This window comes from Lissotriton vulgaris, chromosome 4_1, assembly GCF_964263255.1.
Source record: "Lissotriton vulgaris chromosome 4_1, aLisVul1.2, whole genome shotgun sequence".
Lineage (NCBI taxonomy): Eukaryota > Metazoa > Chordata > Amphibia > Caudata > Salamandridae > Lissotriton > Lissotriton vulgaris.
In genome coordinates, this window is record NC_141691.1 from 1,095,742,819 (window position 1) to 1,095,764,340 (window position 21,522).

A 21,522-nucleotide genomic window follows, 5' to 3' on the forward strand; every position below is an offset into this window, starting at 1 on the left:
GGGATAGTGTTTTAGAGTTTAAGGTAGTGCAGTGGTGTTAATATACTGTAGGGGGTAGTGCCGGGGTAGTGTTCTAGGGTAGTGCAGTGATGTTTGGGTAGTGTAGGAGGTCATGCTGGAGTAAGTTTAAGGTTTAGAGTAGTACAATGGTATTTGGGTTGTATAGAGGGTCGGGCTGGGGTAATATTTTAGTGTTTAGAATAGTGTCGTGGCGTTTGTGCAGTGTAGGGGTCATGCTGTGATACTGTTTTAAAGCAGTGCAGTAGTGTTTGAATAGTGTAGGGGTCGATCTGGGGTAGTGTTTTAGGGTTTAGGGTAGTGCAGTGGTGAATGGGTAGTGTAAGGGGTCGTGCTGGGGTAGATTTAAGGTTTACAGTACTGCAATGGTGTTTAGGTAGTGTAGGGGGTTGTGCTGGGTAGTGTTTTAATGGTTAAGGTACTACAGTACTGTTTATGTAGTGTAGGGGGTCATACTTAGGGTCGATTTAGAGTTTAGGATTGTGCACTGGTGTGTGTGTAGTGTAGAGGGTCGTGCTGTGCTAGTGTTTTAGGGTAGTGTACTAGTGTTTAGGTGGTGTAGGAGATCATGCTGGGGTAGATTTAAGGTTTAGAGTAGAGCAATGGTGTTTGGGTAGTGTAGGAGATCGTGCTCGGGTACTGTTTTAGGGTTAAGGGTAGTGCAGTAGTGTTTATGTAGTGTAGGGGGTCGTACTGGCGGTAAGTTTAGAATTTAGGCTAGTCCACTACTGTTTGTGTAGTATAGGGGGTTGTACTGAGGTACTCTTTTAGGCTACTAGAGTGGTCTTTGAGTAGTGCAAGGGGTTGTGCTAGGGTAGCTTTAAGGTTTAGGGTAGTGCAATAGTATTTGGGTAGTGTAGAAGGTCGTGTTTTAGGGTTCAGGCTAGTGCAGTGATATTTGCGTAGTGTAGAGGATTGTGCTGGGGTAGTGTTTTAGGGTTTAGGGTAGTGGTTTTTGGTAGTGTAAGGGGTCATGCTACAGGTAGTGTCACTGAGAGATCACATGTACTTATATGTCTACAAACTTATAAAACAACCACATTATTCTCTCTCAATTTTCCCAAATAGACACTGACTTACAGTGTGATTCTAGACAAATAACAGTAGTTCGTATAAATGGAGTATATAGGTACTAACTGGAAAAATGTAAGCCAGAAACACAAGTGTGAAGGTGGTTAGACTACTACATGCATAGTACATAGGAGTTTCAAGCACTGCGTACCCTAAAGCCTGTCTCACTGCAACAGTACATGTACTTATTTGCCTACAAACACATCAAGCTACCTTTCCACATATTATATAACTGCATTTTACTATTACAGATAAACTCATTTTTGAAACACATAACCAATGACTATTTCCTAATTCTACAAAAATGTAAGAACACAATACGTTTTTAATCAATTACATGTCAAGAAACACATGAAGTACCAAAATGCTTAGTGTAGAAACTTGACTCATTTTGCAAATACATAACATATGACTGGTTTCTAATTCTACCAAAACATGAAAACAGCATAGTTATTTATCTGCAAACACATGAAATACACAAATGCTTATATCAGAATGATTTATAAATGCACACACACTCACAATAAAATTCAATCGAAAAAAAAGTACTCCCTGCACTTTAGCAGGAGAAACACATTACAAAAGGAATACCCTATGCACACACATGAAAATACATTAAGTCGTATATGAGTCAATATACAATGCAAAAAGCAACAAAGCAACAGGAAATTTTGGGATCTCCTGTAAGGTGACAGTCCGATGAAATTCTTTTATTTTGTAAAACAGCCAGCCGACACTTGTTTTATCGCTAATGCGAATCCTCAGGGCTATACGTGGCTGTGTCTAGCATGGAGGTCGCTCAGCCGGTGATATTTCCGACCCGGCCGGGCCCGTGACCTTTACGATGATTGGCAAGGATGTGGAATCAGCCCCCTATGTTGAGGAGTAGGCTTTCTTAGTATGGAGTCTCAGGGATTACATGAGTCAATAGCAAGGATTACGTGTGTGTTCCTCGCGATTCTATAATGAAAAATTTTTTCAGTTGGTTGGTGGACCTGTTTACCAACCTTTGAATGGTTCAAAGGGGTTTCCCACTAACCCAGTTGCACCACTTATACGTAACACGCCACATTACATATGCGCCTACTGATGGTAGAGCGCCCATTGCTTATCTGACACTAAAAACCTTTCAGGATTAGCTACAGGAGAAACTCATTAGTCTGATTAAAATCAAAATGCACCACATACATCCCCTCACAAATTAATAACTCACCTCTCAAATTAATTGTACAATAATAAGTATGTCAGGCACACACCAGATTTTCTTATACAGAATCTCTCTTCTATACACCTCTCAGCAGAACCAAAGAATGGCAAAGTTTCCCTCCCATTTTGAACACATGTACACCTGAACATCAAATCACATTGCTTCCCATATTAATTCAAAAGCAAACACACATTGCTATTGGTTACACATTTCAACCCTTTTCAATTGACATGAATTTGAACACTACCCCCAATCTGCCTTCTGCCTGTTACCATAGAAGCAGTTCATGGAACACTTAACTAAGCACACAGGTCAAAAGTTCATCACCCAATGTTGTTAATCAAAACAGCAAGTGTGCTTGACTTTCAACATATCAGCTTATCCTACCTAATATTCTTTTCAATCAGATTTTGTTAACCAATAAGAATCATGCTTTTAAAAAACAGAAACATGCACCCTAGTTTTCAGTGTAGAATGTTGTCAAACAACCTATCATTTCTTTTCTTTTTTCAAAACTGCATCTTATCCACCATTTTAGAAAAATCTTAGGGCCAGATGTAGGTAAGTATATTTTACCGACTCATAAATACCGAATTTTACCGATTCGGTATTTATGAATCGGTAAAATTGAAGCAGGGAGATTTAGGTAAATTCAGTAATTGAATTACCGAATCTGTAAAAATCGGTATTTACCGAATCGGTAAATACCGATTCGTAATGCCCATTGATTCCTATGGGGCCTTGAAGCCCATAGGAATCAATGGGCATTACCGAATCGGTATTTACCGATTCGGTAAATACCGAATCCTGCAAGGGTGCAGGGGGTGTCACTTTGACACCCTCTAGTACCCGAAATACACGCATGTGTGCCATGTGGCACACAGACATGCCCTAAGGGCATGTCTGTCTGTCACATGGCATAGGTGTGTATGCACACATGTGCATGCACACCTGGATTCGGTATTTTACCACCCAATTGGATTAGGTGGTAAAATACCGAAGCTGTAAAGCCTTTGGGACTCAGAAGAGTCCCACCTACATCAGGAAGTTACCGAATAGGTAAAAATACCGCTTCGGTATTTTACCGATTCGGTAAATTTACCTAATCGGTAAAATAGGGCCCCTACATCACAAATACCCATTTACCGGTCGGTAACGGCTGAAACCGGCTGTTACCGGCGGTAAATGGCCTCCTACATCTGGCCCTTAGTTTACAAACTGTCATTTCATTTACAGAGACCATCTGAGCGCATCCAGACCTCCCTTCAAGATGCTTAGAGCGTAGATTGTGTGACACAGCTTTATTTTCTGGAGCCAAAGTTATGCAGAACACAAAGGATTTCACAAAGACCTAAATTACCAAATATAGACATTAAATGGATTGGACAGAGAGGGTTAAAGTGGCACCAATTGATGCCATTGGTTAAATCCTTTTTGCAACTACAACAACCTGACCTCATAATTGTGCACTGTGGAGGAAATGACCTAGGCACTTTGACTGGGGTAGGTCTGGAAATGCTTATGAAGTACACCTTTGCAGAACTGATGTCACTTTTCCCCAAAACTGCATTTGTCTATTCTAACATGTGCCAAAGGCAGAAATGGAACTGGTCCAATCTATTGTGTTCACAGATTGAGAAAGGTAGGAAACATGAATAAATCTGTTTCTGCTTTTCTCCTAGACTATAGAATGGGGTCAATTTACCACAACAATCTCCGCTTTAATATGGATTGCATCCATAGGAGAGATGGTGTACATTTTACAGATGAAGGTAACAGAGTATTCCTCTTGAACTTTAGACTCTGCATAGGTACTTACTTGTAGGTACCAACATCTCTAAATAAACACAAGGGCTCTTTTCTAGAGCCACCTAAGAACTAAACACATAAACTTTAAGTATATCTGAAAAAAATGTTTGCTTAGAGTTGCGCACCCAACGGGTTAGAGTCGTGCACTCAGCGCGTAGAAGTCGTGCAGCAAACACTCCCGCCCTCTCATAGCAAACAACAGTGACCTGGGGGTTGGCACCACAAGACACTGCAGGAGTCACCCTGGGGGATGGCGGTCCCCAGGACCCTCGATGACTCCAGGAGAGGGGCCATGCAGCCCCCTCCCACAATACACAAAGCGCCGAGGGCTAGTGGTCCCCGGAGCTTGAGGGGCCGTTAGCCCTGGGGTTTGGTGGTCCCTGGGGCTGTTGGGGCCCTTCTGTGGCCCATTTAAATTTATTAATTTTCCCCCGGGGTTTGGCCTCCCCGGGGACAAATATAAAACAAGTTGCATTTTTTTTATCACAGAGTCCACGCACCCTACACGCACCTGCCGGTTTTAAAAGATATATATACATATATATATATAGGCCCTGGGGATCCTTCTGGGACCCCTAAGCAGGTCTAGAAGGTAAAATTATTTCTACCCTGCTCCCTTTCTACGTTTTGCACACATATTCCACTGACTTCCTAAGCCTCGTTTCTACCGAGGCACAAAATGGCTGCCAACAGTTCCTGGTTTCGAACGTTTACAACCGCTTGACAGCCAATTACCATTGATCGGGACGGTGCGCTTATGATACGATGACAATCCTCGCACAATCCGCGGATCCACTGCGGCCATTGATACATAAATGACTTTAACCATAATTTTCTCAGGAACTACTGAACATATTAACACCATTTAAGAACAAGGCACAAGTCTGAACTGAGGACTACCTCTTTGCCAAATTTGGTGTAATTCCGTTCAGCCTTTCGGGCTGTAGCCGTGGCTAAAGGTCCTATGGGAAATTGCATGGGGAAAACATGTTTTGGAACCCCCTTTTAAAGTTATAAAATATAAAAATATTAGTACAACTAACTATAACAGAGGAATTTCAATGGTTTTGTACGAGTAAAATGTCCAGCTAACTATAACACCCCAAAAAACTATGGTTTTTTTCAGTGAAAAAAAAATAGAAAAAAATATATATATATAGGTATCGATCAACGCGTTCCTGGTGTCCGGTTCCGGCGAGGAGCTTCGCAACCCGGGAGGTCGGCGGACTTTCCGTGGTTTTGGAAGTGGAAACTGGTAGGGCACCAGTGGTGCGTTTGTTTACCTGTTCCAAAAAACTGAACTTTTAGCGGGTTGGGGCTATTTCTCCTTTCACTGAAGCCAGCTAGCAGTAAAGCGGCATATTGCTTTAACCGCGAAATAACCTTGCAGAAAATAATGTTTTCCACGGAGGCGCTGAGGAGTAGGGAGTCAGCGGCAGAGGCTCTTTATGGTAACTTGCCGACCACTTCCAGAGAAACCGCCCAAGAGACTCGTATTGCAAGCACCAACAGCAATACCAAAGAACTCTTAAAAACGCTGGAAAAACTGCTTCGAAGTGAGTTATCGAAGTGGTGGGAAAAAAAGTCACTGGAGAAGTATGTTGAGGCTAACCGAGTTCCTCGTGGTTTGAGAATATTGATTGTTCCTACCTACGAAAATCCGAACCCCAAAATGCTTCAGGAGTGGGCAGACAACAGCCTAGAATCTTCCAAAAAGATGTTGGAAATCCTGATAAATTACGCCCACACAGACAGAGAAGCGTTACTGTTGGAAATTGACAGAATCAACAACTTACTGGAAGCCACTGGTGAAACGAATTTAATCACTGCTACCAGGAAGGAAATAGATCTACGTCTAGCAAAACTGGAACAAACTATTCAAGAACGCAAAATTCATAAGTTCGCAAGAGACAAACAGGACTACGCCACAGGGCGCATTTTTACCTTCTCTCGTAAGTACGATTCTTATAAGAGAAAGGCAATGTCTCTTCAGCAAAGACCAAGTGCTGCTCCAGGTTCCACTGCACAAATCGCTGCCACTGCCGGTGCAGGTGAGGACAATGTATCTGTTTCCTCTTTTACTGGATCCGAAGATAGTACGCTGTCCACTGACACTGGATCAACTGTTCCAACATCCTTTACAGTGATTGATGAACTGAATTTTGTGAGCGAGGACCGGAGGTATTCCCTGCGCCCACGGTCCAACCCTCCCCAAGCAGGCAAACCAGCAGCCAAAAACGTCGGCGAAGAAAAAGAGCTGCCAAAAAGCGGTGGAGGGAGGGGCAAAACGCGCAGGAACTGGAACAAGTAATTGAAAATCAAGATAACACCGTGATAAATCTGACTGACTTTGTATTGACTAAAGCAGAAGAGCAACTTTTATCCTTAGGTCTCTCTTATTGCCCACCGAATAATTTCTCTTATGTGCAGGCAAGAATCGATGTATTCAAATTTATAAGGAAAATAAAGTTACAGAAATATTTCCTTTTACATCCTGAGAAACCAGGGGATACTAGACAACAAGCTGATCCTTCCACAAATGCGGCTCTTTCAGTCAGAAACTTGCAGGGATTACAAACCCTCATTTCTCTGGCCCATGAAAACAGCTCACAAGAGGAACCTACAGTCAGTCAGGTTGTCACAGTAAATCGCTCACCATCTACAGAATTTCGGGGAAAGTCTACGTTCATGCCCTTAATGCCGAAGGACGCTGTTGATGTTTTCAGCGATAGGGTCACCACGGAGCTCAAGACTTTAAACAAGAACATACTGGGAAAGAAAAAACAGTGTGACTACAACAATTCCCAATATACCAAATTGGTGAAAAAAATCCAAGGCAACAACCAGATAATTGTGAAAAGTGCGGACAAAGGGGGGAATACAGTTCTTTGGGCTAAAGACGACTATGTGATAGAAGCAAATCGTCAGCTAAATGACCCCCTTTGTTATTCTAAATCAACCAAATTTGTGATGCAGAACAGCCATGCTAAAACAAGAAAGGACATTAACACCTGGTCCAAAAATGGCCTTCTAACCAAAGAAGAATCTAAATTCTTAAATGTTTTGCACCCTATCACGCCTTTGTTTTATTTGTTGCCTAAAATACACAAATGCACTACCCCAGTCCCAGGTCGCCCTATTATTTCAGCACAGGGAAGCATGAACGAGAATATTTCTAAGTATGTTGACTTTTTTTTACAACCCCACATGAGTTCTCTCCCTTCCTTTTTGAAAGACACTACTGATTTTTTGGGGAAGTTGAGTTGTATCACTTGGGGTCCTGATTTATGTTTTCTGGTGATGGACATTGAATCACTGTATACCAGCATCAATCACCACCAGGGTTTGGAAGCAGTCCAGTATTTTTTGGATTCCCGTGAGGCAATCATGAGGGATCATAACCAAATGTTATTGGATATGATCCGCATATGCCTTCATAACAACTATTTCCAATTTGGCAAGGAGATATATCACCAGGAGCGTGGGGTGGCAATGGGTTCATGTTTCTCCCCCAGCTACTCATGCTTGCATGTTGGCTGGTGGGAGGAGCATGTGCTCGGCGGCACCCATGCTCACTGGCTTCCTCACTTGCTGGCATATTGGCGGTTCATAGACGATATTTTTATCGTCTGGAAAGGATCGCAAACCTTGGCTGCTGAATTTGTTAATGAGATCAATGTGAACACCAGAAACCTCAAATTCACTGCCACAATCACCGAGACATCTGCTGAATTTCTGGATGTGGTAGTTTACATTGAGGATAACAGAATTCAATCCAAGTTATTCAGGAAGAGCACTGCGGGCAATTCCATCTTACATGCCCGTAGTGCTCATCCCCGCCACACGATCAACAGCATACCCCTGGGTGAATTTATCAGGATTAAGCGCATTTGTAGTGACCCAGTTGTCACTGAACAATGTCTTACAGAATCTAGAGATAGATTTCTTCGTAGGGGTTACAAAAAAGCAGTTTTAGACAGGGCCCTCAATTCAGTGTCAACACGTACACGGGAATCACTGCTGACCCCTAAGACAACAGTTGACATTGATGTTAATAGATCCACTACTGCTAGATTCATCACTACTTTTTGTGCTCAAAGTTCCAAGCTTAGCCAGATTATTAGATCTGAATGGCCAATTGTTTTAACCGATGTGATTCTGGCTCCCTTTTTGCCTAAATCTCCTGCAATAACTTTCAGGAGGGCTCCCTCTATGAAAGATTCCCTGGACCGTGCACAACCAGAAAACCAATCTAAACCACCTTGGTTCCATAAACCTGGTTTTTTCAGATGCACTTCATGTCGTGCCTGCACATTTGCAGTCAACAGCACTGAATATACATCTGCATTCAATAATCGGCCTATACCAATCAGGGAACACTTGACATGTCGCAGTGATTTCGTCGTATACAAACTGACCTGCACATGCGCACTATCATATATAGGGAGCACTAAGTTGCAAGCAAATCAACGTATCTTACAACACATTCGGGCAATAGTAAATTCGGACATGAATTACCCGGTTGCTCGCCATTTTAAAACTGTTCATGACAAGAAACTGAAAGACCTCACATATACCTTGTTGTGCTCAGTGGCTAATCCAGTTAGGGGGGGTGATCGAGAGAGACTTCTCCGGCAAAGAGAGGCCTATTTCATTGCCCTGCTTGATACCAGGTCCCCTAACGGTTTGAATGCTTTTGATGAATTGCACCATTACCTATAATTTTCAGTATGTTTTCTTTGATGCATATTATGAAATGTGTAATTTTGGTTATCTTTGAAGAGGGAGGGATGTTTGTAGTCTTTTTCAATTTTTTCGGATATTCTTAAAATGAAATAACAGCTGGGCTCAGTATAGTCAAGAATTCTGAAGTGTGTTTTGTGTCAAACTTCCATGAATGGAAGTCTTTGCCGCCATATGTGTCCCCATGTATATAACATCTTGAAGAATTTCTTTTGGTCTAAATTCAGTTGACTTGTATATATTGGCAACGTGAGATGAACTGTTGATGATGGCGAAGAACATGATGAATTTACATATCTTTAGGGAAAATTATCTCACTTTTTTTGCATTGCACAGTGATTTAGTGGTTTCATTTCCTTCATGAACATTTGTAAATTTTTCCTTAAAGTAGTTATGCTATATTATTTGTGATCGCCTATGAGCACTATGCTCTGATTTTGCTGCGAACGTTCCATTTAATTGTGGAAGTTGTTTGTGTATGTATAGAACATCTCGCACATTATATTGCCAATTAATGTCGTTATTTTACCCTTACAACCTGTTTCTTTAGGTGTTTGGGCTTTTAATTGTATTTAACCCACCGCCCACTCCTGGCGCGTCATGTGACCAAGCCCCGTCCGCGGGGCGAAACGCGTCATGGAGGGCACTTGCTCTGCACTTTTCACTGCTAATTAAAAATGCACTGCAACAACTAACAACGTTGGTGTCTGGCTCATCTATTACCTGATTGCAGATTAAGGAGTCGTTTGAGGTCTGCGCTCGCCAAGTACTGCGACCATAGCAGTTGGGAGTCTGCTTTCTTCATATATATATATATATATATATATATATATATATATATATATATATATATATATATATATATATATATATATTCACTGAAAAAACCATAGGTTTCACACCAGTTATAGTTAGGAATTAGCATTTAAAAAACCTATTAAATTCACTGAAAAAACCATAGGTTTCACACCAGTTATAGTTAGCTGGAAATTTTACTGATATAAAACCATTGAAATTCCCACGTTATAGTTAGTCGGACTCACTATAACTTGCGCGTGCAATGCACTGCTGATGACATCACATATTACATCACTCATGACATGGTCAGTGACATCACTCATGACACCATCCTTGTGACATAGTGACAGACCTCCTTTCACTATAATGTAACCCTTGAGACACATATTCAAAAATAGAAACTGAAATTTTTTAAAAAATGGAGATACCTATATCAGTTACAACAAGCAATTCAGTAATTCCACTATCTATATACACATCCACTCATTCACCAATAGTTCTATATAGTCACTCATACATATACTCACTCATCATATGAAGTGATACACCTATACATCCTGTTACACACCGACATTCATCCAAAAGTTACTCACACACATATTCACACGTGCAAATAAACTATTGGACATCCATTTATTTGAATATAGAGTTATACACACACTTCCACCTTACTTCTATTTAAAATTACACATATTTATTCTCTTAAACAATCACTTATAGAAACACATACTTATTTAAACAGGAACTCTTACAATCTCTTACTCTCACATATACTCACTTATATACATCAATATTCATATATACTAGATTAAAACATATGTAGTTACTGATAAAGACACTAGTGAGACAGTCATTCACTCACTAACAAACACATATAGACACTCATCCACCCATACAGTCCTGTACATATGTTGTCTTCAAAACACATACAAACAAAGAGTCAGTCACTCATGCATCTATGTGCTAAGTAATACCCCCACCAAACCATATAGACACTCATACTGATACTAATAAAAATATCTAATAACCCATATACATACACATGAGTGGATGTGTATTAGATGGTGATATTACTGAATTGGTTGTTGTAACTGGTATGGGTATATCCACTTTTTTGAAAATATTAGTTTCTATTTTTGAATATGTGTTTCATGGGTTACATTACACTGAAAGGAGGTCTGTCACTGTGTCACAAGGATGGTGTCATCAGTGATGTCATGAGTGATGTCACTGACCATGTCATGAGTGATGTAATATGTGATGTCATCAGCAGTGCATTGCACGCGCAAGTTATAGTGAGTCCGACTAACTATAACGTGGGAATTTCAATGGTTTTATATCAGTAAAATTTCCAGCTAACTATAACTGGTGTGAAACCTATGGTTTTTTCAGTGAATTTAATAGGTTTTTTAAATGCTAATTCCTAACTATAACTGGTGTGAAACCTATGGTTTTTTCAGTGAATTTCATAGGTTTTTTAAATGCTAATTCCTAACTATAACTGGTGTGAAACCTATGGTTTTTTCAGTGAATTTCATAGGTTTTTTAAATGCTAATTCCTTTGTATATCGAGTTTCTAACCTTTTTTTTTTTTACAATTTGCTGTTTTTTTTTAAGTATTCATTTTTTCTTATAATTTTTTTCTTTTGCGCTCTGGGTGCGCGCTCCGGGAAGCTTTCAGCTAAGCTCTCCTGTAAGCTTCTCCGAGAGCTCATCTGAAAGCGCACCCAGAGCGCAACTGTCGTTCGTGAAAAAAAAATATGAATGAAAAGTTAATAATAATGCAAAACATTTCGTACCATACAAATAAAATTAGTTTTTTTTAATATGGAAAATGATTATGCATTTCTATAAAAGATTGATGACGTCACTTCGGCGCGCAACGTAAGTGCCCTCGGAAGCGCATACGTGCGCGGCGCATAAACGCACGGAAAAGCGCCTACGATCGCGCCACGTTTGCGCCCCGGAAGCGCCTACGATCGCGCTGCGTAAACGCACCCGGAAGTGCTCCGGAGCGCGCAGCGTAAACGCGTCGGGTCATGTGACCCTCAAATAACACTTTTCATTGGTTGCTAACAGTTTTTTTTTACAATGAATGAAATCCCCACCCATTTCCTTCACTTCTTCTTTCACTTTTGTGACTGAAAGACCTGCCTTTTTTGCTGCTCCATATTCCTGGATTCATCATGGCTGCCAGACCATCCAGCAGTGAAGATGACTTCATTGATGAAGAGCCTCCTACCCCAAAGGTGAAGGAACATTTCATTTGGAAATTTTTTAAGTTTCCAGAAGGCCAGAAGAAGGTGAATGCACCAAAAGTAGAGTGCAGGATCTGCAAACAGGTCCTGTCACGGGGTAACCCCCAAAAAAAATACTCTTTTGGGAACTTTACGATGATCCGACATGTGGAGAGGAGGCACCCCCAGAATTTTGCCCGGGAAAGTGTCAGGGCTCTGGCACAGGAGGTTCCCAGAGATGGGGCCTCTACATCAACAGGAGGAGCAACTTCTTCTGGAAGAGACCAATCTCAGGGGCAGGTAGCCAACATCCAACCTGCATTCAACCATGGGCTCGTCAGATGCAGATACTGCAATCAACTCCTCACCTATGGGGAGCAAAGTGTCCAGCTCATGGTTCGGGCATTAGAGAACCATCACTGCCCTTCCCACCCCTAATTTTTTTCTTTTCTTTTTGCTCCTGTTGAGCAGTTTCTATTCCCTGTTTTTGTTCCTCTTCAGTTAAAAGAAGAAAACCAAAAGTTCTTTTCAGAACTACCTCCAATTCTCATCAAAGAGCTATAATCTTAAAAAATGAAGAGTAAGTGAAATATAGTGCATTGATAATTGAAAGGAGAATGAGTAAGAAAGAACAGAAAGGTATGAGAGGTGAAAGGAAGTGAAGTAGGAGGAATGAAAGAAGGTGAGTGTTAGAAAAGAAAGTTATGACACAGTGAATAAACTGGAGTATTTCTGACATATCTGTAAACACAAAAGTAACGCATTGCAGGAGTGCGTCACAAAAGTGACGCAACTCCAGTAATGTGTCCTTTCACATGGAAAAAGCACCATGTGAAAGGTTTGCTGTGAAGCAGGCGCAAGATTTTGGCGCAACTGCATCCTAAAAGTGACGCACTGCGTCATTATTACCAAGCTTTTTTGCAAGGAACACCCCCTCTGCATGCATTATACCTGACACTATGATTCGTCATACATTAAATATGACACATCTGGAATGTCATAAGGACTGTGGACAGAAAAGTGACGCATCACACCAGCAGTGTAATAAAATGTGCCTCGTTGCACTATATTTAAAGGATGCAACAGCATCCTAAAAGTGACGCAGTGAAATCTCAAACATTTCACTGCGTCGCTATTACAAAGCTTTTAGTGGGAGAACACCCCCTCTGCATGCATTATACCTCACGCAGATATAATGTGGCGCTTGATTTTAAAAAGTGACCCATCTACCTAGATACCTCACTTTTTAAATATAACGCAACGCGGCACATTTTTTTACACTACTGGTGCAATGCGTCACTTTTCTGTGCGCACTCCTTATGACATTCCAAGTAACGCATTGCTGGAGTGCGTCACAAAAGTGACGCAACTCCAGTAATGTGTCCTTTCAAATGGGGAAAGCAGCATATGAAAGGTCTTGCCTCAGTCTAACACCTGCTGTAAAGCAGGCACAAGATTTTGACGCAACAGCATCCTAAAACTGACGCAGTGAAATCTGAAAGATTTCACTGCGTCGCTATTACAAAGCTTTTTGCGGGAGAACACCCCCTCTGCATGCATTATACCTGACGCTATTTTTAAAAAGTGACGCATCTAGGTACATGGGTCACTTTTTAAAACTCTGCGCCATATTGTATCTGCAACATGATTCGTCATACATTAAATATGACACATCTGGAATGTCATAAGGAGTGCGCACAGAAAAGTGACGCATAACACCAGCAGTGTAATAAAATGTACCTCGTTGCACTATATTTAAAAAGTGACGCATCTAGATAGATGCGTCACTTTTTAAATATTGCATAACAATGCGCATTTTTTTACACCGCTGGTGCGTCACAAAAATTGACGCACAGGAAGCGCAAAACTAACAGCGCAAGGCCTTCATAAATATAATCCTGGATTTTCCCCGTGCTTCGCCGGTGCGCGTACCATGCGCTTCCCCCGCGCAAAACGAAAAAAAAATTTTAATGCCCTGCAGGACCCTATTTTAGTCCCTACATCAAACCTAGGGGGTCAGAGGGGGTCTACTCTTCCCCCTTATGGTCATTTGCCCCTTTTTTTTTCAAACCCCTTGTGTCTCGATTTTACCGAGACACAAGATGGCGGCCGCTCCGGACTGTTTAGAATGTTTACAGACAACTGAGAGCCAATCAGCTTCCTGCGCGCAAGTCGCGTGTCGCGCCGGGAGCGCTCACGGGTGCGCGCACGGGAGAGCGCCTATAGATATATATATTTTTTTGAACCTAAATTACTCAAAATCCACTGGAGCACATATCTTGAGACATAGCAAAGGCACATCGGGCTACCAGTCCCTACAATTTTGCCAAGTTTGGTGGAAATCCATTCAGCCGTTCGGGCTAAAAGTGAAATCGACCGCCCTATGGAAATTAACATGGGGAAAACGCGTTTTGGGACCCCCCTTTTATCTCGGCCCCCGCTTGACGAATCCCCCCCAAACTTTCAGGGAAGGACCGGACCGCCATGAGACCATTTTCCTGAAAATTTCAGGCAGATTCGTCAACCGGCGCCAAAGTTATTCAAAATAGAATGTTGAGATTTAACATTGAAAATTATCCTAACTATAACTACCTACTGGCGACTGCCAGTAGGTAATATATATATATATATATATATATTACCTACTGGCAGTCGCCAGTAGGTATATATAGTTAGGATTTTTTCTCTATGGGATTTTTGAAAATTCTATGTCTAATAACTTTGGCGTTTGTGGACGGAATTGGCTGACATTTTCAGGAAAATGGAACATTTTGTTTCTGACCATCACCTGACAATTTGGGGGGGTTTCATCAAGGGGGGGCCAAGAAAAAAGGGGGGTCCCAAAACGCGTTTTTCCCATGTTAATTTCCATAGTGCGGTTGGCCTCACTTTTAGCTCGAACGGCTGAATGGATTTGCACGAAACTTGGCAAAATTGTAGGGACTGTTAGCCCGATGTGCCTTTGCTAGGTCTCAATATATGTGCTCCAGTGGATTTTGAGTAATTTAGGTTCAAAAAAAGATATATATCTGGGCGGAGCCTAACCACACATCTGATCTGATTGGCTGTCAGCACTTCATCCAAGAAGTGTTGGCAGCCATCTTGGGACCAATATACATGATAGCACCTCATTAAAAAGCATTGTAGTTAATAGAGGGTTTTAGGACTTTAGTTACATTATAAATCATTTGTTGATGGTACCATACTCGTTTTAGGAATTGTGGTGGGTTCTAAGGTGATTTTACCATGTGAAAAAACCTTCTGCTGTGATATCATGAATATTGTTTGAAAGAAAACTAATATCTCATGATTTTCCCACAGTGGTTTGGAAGGGGATTTATAAGCTAAACTGAAAGCATATTTTCTGTAAATTCACATTATCTTTCTCAGTCATGTGAAAATGAAGTCTGACATTCTCAGTAAAACATGTACATCCAACAAGGACAGAGACTGTCAGTTGATTCCTTTGTGTTCTACTGCAGCCTCCTAGAGTGTTCTAAAGAACAACTAGAGCGCTAACAGTCCTACTTATTACAAAGGTATGGCACACCTGAAGCCATCTTGATTGGAATAAAGTGGTAACTCTTAAAACATTTAATTTAAAAAGAAACAACATGAGGGGGTATATTTTGCCATAGAAAGTATGATTAGTGCTGCAGAATGAAAAATTAGGGCACATTTTGAGTGACTTCTCAAATCCTTTTCTATTTCATTAAAACATTCTGACATGCAGTCTCCCAAAATGGCCACCAGAGACAAAAGAGCCCAAATGTAGCCCAAATATCACCCAGATGCAGCCCAAGTATAGCCCAATGACAGAATGTCCCAGAGTGTTCTAAAGAACAACTAGAGCGCTAACAGTCCTACTTATTACAAAGGTATGGCACACCTGAAGCCATCTTGATTGGAATAAAGTGGTAACTCTTAAAACATTTAATTTAAAAAGAAACAACATGAGGGGGTATATTTTGCCATAGAAAGTATGATTAGTGCTGCAGAATGAAAAATTAGGGCACATTTTGAGTGACTTCTCAAATCCTTTTCTATTTCATTAAAACATTCTGACATGCAGTCTCCCAAAATGGCCACCAGAGACAAAAGAGCCCAAATGTAGCCCAAATATCACCCAGATGTAGCCCAAGTATAGCCCAATGACAGAATGTCCCAGAGTGTTCTAAAGAACAACTAGAGCGCTAACAGTCCTACTTATTACAAAGGTATAGCACACCTGGAGCCATCGTGATGGGAATAAAGTGGTAACTCTTAAAACATTTAATTTAAAAAGGAACAAAATGAGGGGGTATATTATGCAATAGAAGGTATTATTAGTGCTGCAGAAAGAAAAATTAGGGCACATTTTGAGTGACTTTTCAAATCCTCTTCTATTTCATTAAAAAATTCTGACATGCAGTCTCCCAAAATGGCCACCAGAGACAAAAGAGCCCAAATGTAGCCCAAATATCACCCAGATGTAGCCCAAGTATAGCCCAATGACAGAATGTCCCAGAGTGTTCTAAGGAACAACTAGAGCGCTAACAGTCCTACTTATTACAAAGGTATGGCACACCTGAAGCCATCTTGATTGGAATAAAGTGGTAACTCTTAAAACATTTAATTTAAAAAGGAACAAAATGAGGGGGTATATTTTGCCATATGAATTATGATTAGTGCTGCAGAAAGAAAAATTAGGGCACATTTTGAGTGACTTCTCAAACCCTCTTCAATTTCATTAAAAAATTCTGACATACAGTCTCCCAAGATGGCCACCAGAGACAAAAGAGCCTAAATGTAGCCCAAATATCACCCAGATGTACCCCAAGTATAGCCCAATGACAGAATGTCCCAGAGTGTTCTAAAGAACAACTAGAGCGCTAACAGTCTTACTTATGACAAAAGTATGGCACACCAGAAGCCATCTTGATTGGAATGAAGTGGTAAGTCTGAAAACACTCAATTTAAAAAGGAACAACATGAGGGGGTTAATTTTGCCATAGAAAGTATGATTAGTGCTTCAGAAAGAAAAATTAGGGATCATTTTGAGTGACTTCTCAAATCCTCTTCTATTTCATTAAAAAAATTCTGACATGCAGACTGAAACATGCACTTTGAATACCAGCAGCAGACGTCCCTGGTGAGCAGTAGCTTTACTACAGTGATCTAATGTGCAACTAGAGTGCTAACATTCAGAATTTATGGCAAATGTGTGACACATCTGAATGCCTTCTTGATGGAACCAAAGTAAACAAGCATTGAAAATGCAATAGATCTCGCCCTCGTTTAAGTTAAAGCCATTCTGTTTGTAATGAGGTGGCTTTTTAGCTTTGCTTTTATTAGTGTTTTTTCAACTTTCATGTAAATAACATGCATCTGTATGCATATAAGTATATGTATGCATGCATTTATGTTTGTATTTATATAGATATACAGATGATATATGTTTATATATGTATGTATATATATATATATTCACTGAAAAAACCATAGGCTATAGACCATATATAGTTAGGAATTAGCATTTACAAAACCTTGAAAATTCACTGAAAAAAACATAGGTTATAGACCATATATAGTTAGGAATTAGCATTTACAAAACCTTGAAAATTCACTGAAAAAACCATAGGTTATAGACCATATATAGTTAGGAATTCGCATTTACAAAACCTTATTTTACTCACACAAAACCATTGAAATTCCATATATAGTTAGTTGCACTAACTATGTATCGCGCACCCGCAATCCACTGCTGATGATGTCACATATTACATCATTCATGACATGGTCAGTGACATCACTGATGACATCACTGATGACATCTCAAATGATATCACTGATGACATCACTGATGACAACATCCAGTAACTGTATGTTTCTGTAAAGTTAAAATATGTCCTACATATTGAAGAATGAGTGGATGTATAAGTGTCTGGATGAAGCATTTAGTAGGTGCATGACTGACTGTATGAGTGAGTGATTAAATGTGTCTCACTGAGTGCATGGGTTAGTGACTAAACTGTCTTAATGTGTGCATCATTATGTCTGTTGTTCTGTAAACTGTTGCATGTGTTGATAAGTAGCTATATGAGTAACTATATGGGTTATTGATTGGTTGACCAAGTATTTTTATGGGAGACTGAGTGTGTGTGTGGGTGGCTGGGAGGTGTATGACTCTGTGCATAGATGTGTGAGCAGTTGATTCACTAGATGTATGGTTTCAAAAGTGCATGTGGAAACAGCTGTATGGGCGGTTGACTGTGTGCATGAGTGTATTGGTGAGTGAATGGATATCTCAGTGCTACATGTCAAAGTAAGTACATATGTAAAACACAGTACATGTGAGAGTTGACATATATAAATAACTGTGCATAAGAGCCAGTGAATGTGTGAGTGGCTGTATGGATCATTGTGAACTTGTATCAGGGATTGTATAAGAGAGTAAATATGTGTTAGTATATGTTTGAATAAGTAAAGTTTGTATAACTGTATAGTTGAGGAAATGGAGGTGTGATTGATTCTTTGCATGACTGACTAGGTGTGTGAGTAACTCCATGGATGAGTAACAGTCTGTGAGTGTCTGTTTACACTGATTGTATCTTAGGTTATATTAGAGTCTGAAGAGGTTCATCGTATTATCACATGAATGATATCATCAGTGATGTGATCAGTAATGTCAAATGAGATGTCATCAGTGATGTCATCAGTGATGTCATTTGAGATGTCATCAGTGATGTCATTTGAGATGTCATCAGTGATGTCATCAGTGATGTCACTGACCATGTCATGAATGATGTAATATGTGACATCATCAGCAGTGGATTGCGGGTGCGCGATATATAGTTAGTGCAACTAACTATATATGGAATTTCAATGGTTTTGTGTGAGTAAAATAAGGTTTTGTAAATGCGAATTCCTAACTATATATGGTCTATAACCTATGGTTTTTTCAGTGAATATATATATATATATATACATTACCTACTGGCGGTCGCCAGTAGGTATATATAGTTAGGATTTTTTCCCTATGGGATTTCTGAAAATTCTATGTCTAATAACTTTGGCGTTTGTGGATGGAATTGGCTGAAATTTTCAGGAAAATGGCACATTTTGTTTCTGAGCAGCTCCTGGAAATTTGGGGGGGGGTTCGTCAAGGGGGGCCGAGAAAAAAGGGGGGTCCCAAAACGTGTTTTTCCCATGTTAATTTCCATAGGGCGGTTGGACTCACTTTTAGCCCGAACGGCTGAATGGATTTCCACGAAACTTGGCAAAATTGTAGGGACTGTTAGCCCGATGTGCCTTTGCTAGGTCTCAATATATGTGCTTCAGTGGATTTTGAGAAATTAACGTTTAAATCAAGATATATATCTGTAACAGCGCTCCGGGCAGCGATCCCGTTCGCGTACTTTTCGCGTTTCGGAACTTTGCGCACGGAAAGCTGATTGGCTTTTCGGTGTCTGTCAACATTCTAAACAGTCCGGTGCGGCCGCCATCTTGTCTCTCGGTAGGATCGAGAGACAAGAGGAGGCCAAAACAAAGGGGGAAATTTCGATAAGGGGGCATAGTAGATCCTCCCTGACCCCCTAGGTTTTATGTGGAGGTTGTAAAAGGTCCCAGCAGGGCAAAAAAAAAAAAAAAAAAAATTATTTTTGCGTGGTGAGCGCCTAGTACGCGAACCGGAAAGCGTTCTGGGCAGCGTACTATAAGGATAAAAGAATGGTAGACTTTTCTAATACTGTATGTTAATTATTTGTTGTTTTTGTTGTTTTTTTTTGTTTTCTTTATTTTTTTTATTTTTATTTTGATTGTGCTTCATACTTCATTAAACTTTCTAACATTTCAGTGTCAGAAATGTCAAAATTGAATATAGGGTGTAACATTTTTTCATTTTGAAGCAGGTTATCCACTGCTTCAACACATTGTAGAAGTTCGTGGTCTCTACTTTGATCCATAAAATCATCAATTTTGTCTTGGCTGCTCTCCTTCAGTTCAATTGAAAATGTAACTTGTTGCTCGCCTTCCATTTTGCCTGAAATTTTGAATAAAAAAATATATATTAATAGAGATAGGGCACTGTTGGGATTAATTTTAGATAGGCAGTTTTTATCAGTGAATTTTTCTTTTGGCAGTGTATAGTATCAGAGTGGAAATAGGACTATAAAAAAGTGTATGTAATTTAACGAAGAGAAGCCTAACTCCATTCATAACTATAACAGAGAAGTCTATCTAAATTCATAACTACTACAGAGGGATAGTGTATATCTATCAGAAAAAGTCTACCATATCAAGTTATAGTGCACAATATACTTCAGTTTTAAAAATAACAACTTACCTTTAGAAACAAGTTGAAGTGTTAGGTAACTATTGAAATGTGACGTACAACAAGAAGTAGTAGTCAAAATGGCTGTGTTTTCTTGTCTTCCTTTATATATATTCAGGTATATAACCAATCAAAGATCAGGTAATAAAAGTAGAAAATGAAAGTAACATTTTCATTGGTTGTCAATTCCAACACTTCAGATGTGTTTTATGAAGTAATTTACCTCAAGGTATTTAGAGAGGTCTACAGGCTTAATGGCTAAATGGAATTTCAATCAAATTTGTGAAAATGAAAGGGATTGTTATGTAGTATGAGCTAATCTATATTTGGTGAGAGTGTCTCCAGTCGTTTTTCTGTGAATTACTTTCCCACCTTTTTTTTGGACCGCTTCCCGGGAAGCGGTTTGGTCCGCGAACTAGGAGCGTAACGGGAGTCCACCATTTTGTGTTTCGGTCGAATTAAGATATAAAATGGAGGGTAAATAATGTTCAGAAAGGGTAGAAGGGGACACGGTACAAGTATTTTGACCCCCCAGGTTTTCTGAGGGTGGCTGAGGAGGACCATATGTGCGGAGAAAAAACATTTTTTTAAAAATTTTGCGCGGTTAGCTTCCAGTTCGCGTACCGGGTAGCGCTCTTTGAGCGTAGTTTGTTGAAAATTACAGAAATAAGTTAGAGAAAAGTATTAATTGTGAGTGATCAGATGAAGGGTAGCTCTGAGAAGAGCTTTTGGGTTTATGGTACATTTAGGTACTTATAAGTAGGTACCAATGCACAGTCTTAAATTCAGAATGAAAATTCTGTTGCCCTCATCTGAGAAGTGAACTCCATCTCCTCTGTAGATATCTTGCATGTAGTAACGCAAGTTATTGTTGTACAAGGAGCCCATTCCATGGTCTCTCATGAAAGCTGAAACAGATTTGTTTACATGCTTCCTCGCTTTTTCAATTTGTGGACAAAATTGGTTGGACCACCTCCATTTCTGTCTTTGGCATATATTGGAATATACCAAGGCAGTTTGAGGAAAAAGTGCCATTAATTGCTCAAAGGTGTCCTTTAAAAGCATTTCCAGACCTACCCCAGTCAAAGTGCCCAAATCATTACCTCCACAGTGCACTATTAACAGGTCAGGTTTTGGCAAATGCATAAAAGTTTTCACCATTGGTATCAATTGGTGACATTTTAATCCTCTTTGGCCCAACCACTTAATTTCCACATCTTGTAAATTGAGGTTGTGTAAATTTCTGTTCTCAGCATACCTTTGAGCCCAGTGGATGTAACTATGTCCAACAATCCAGACCTTAAACATGGTGGGAGAAGGTTGGGCTG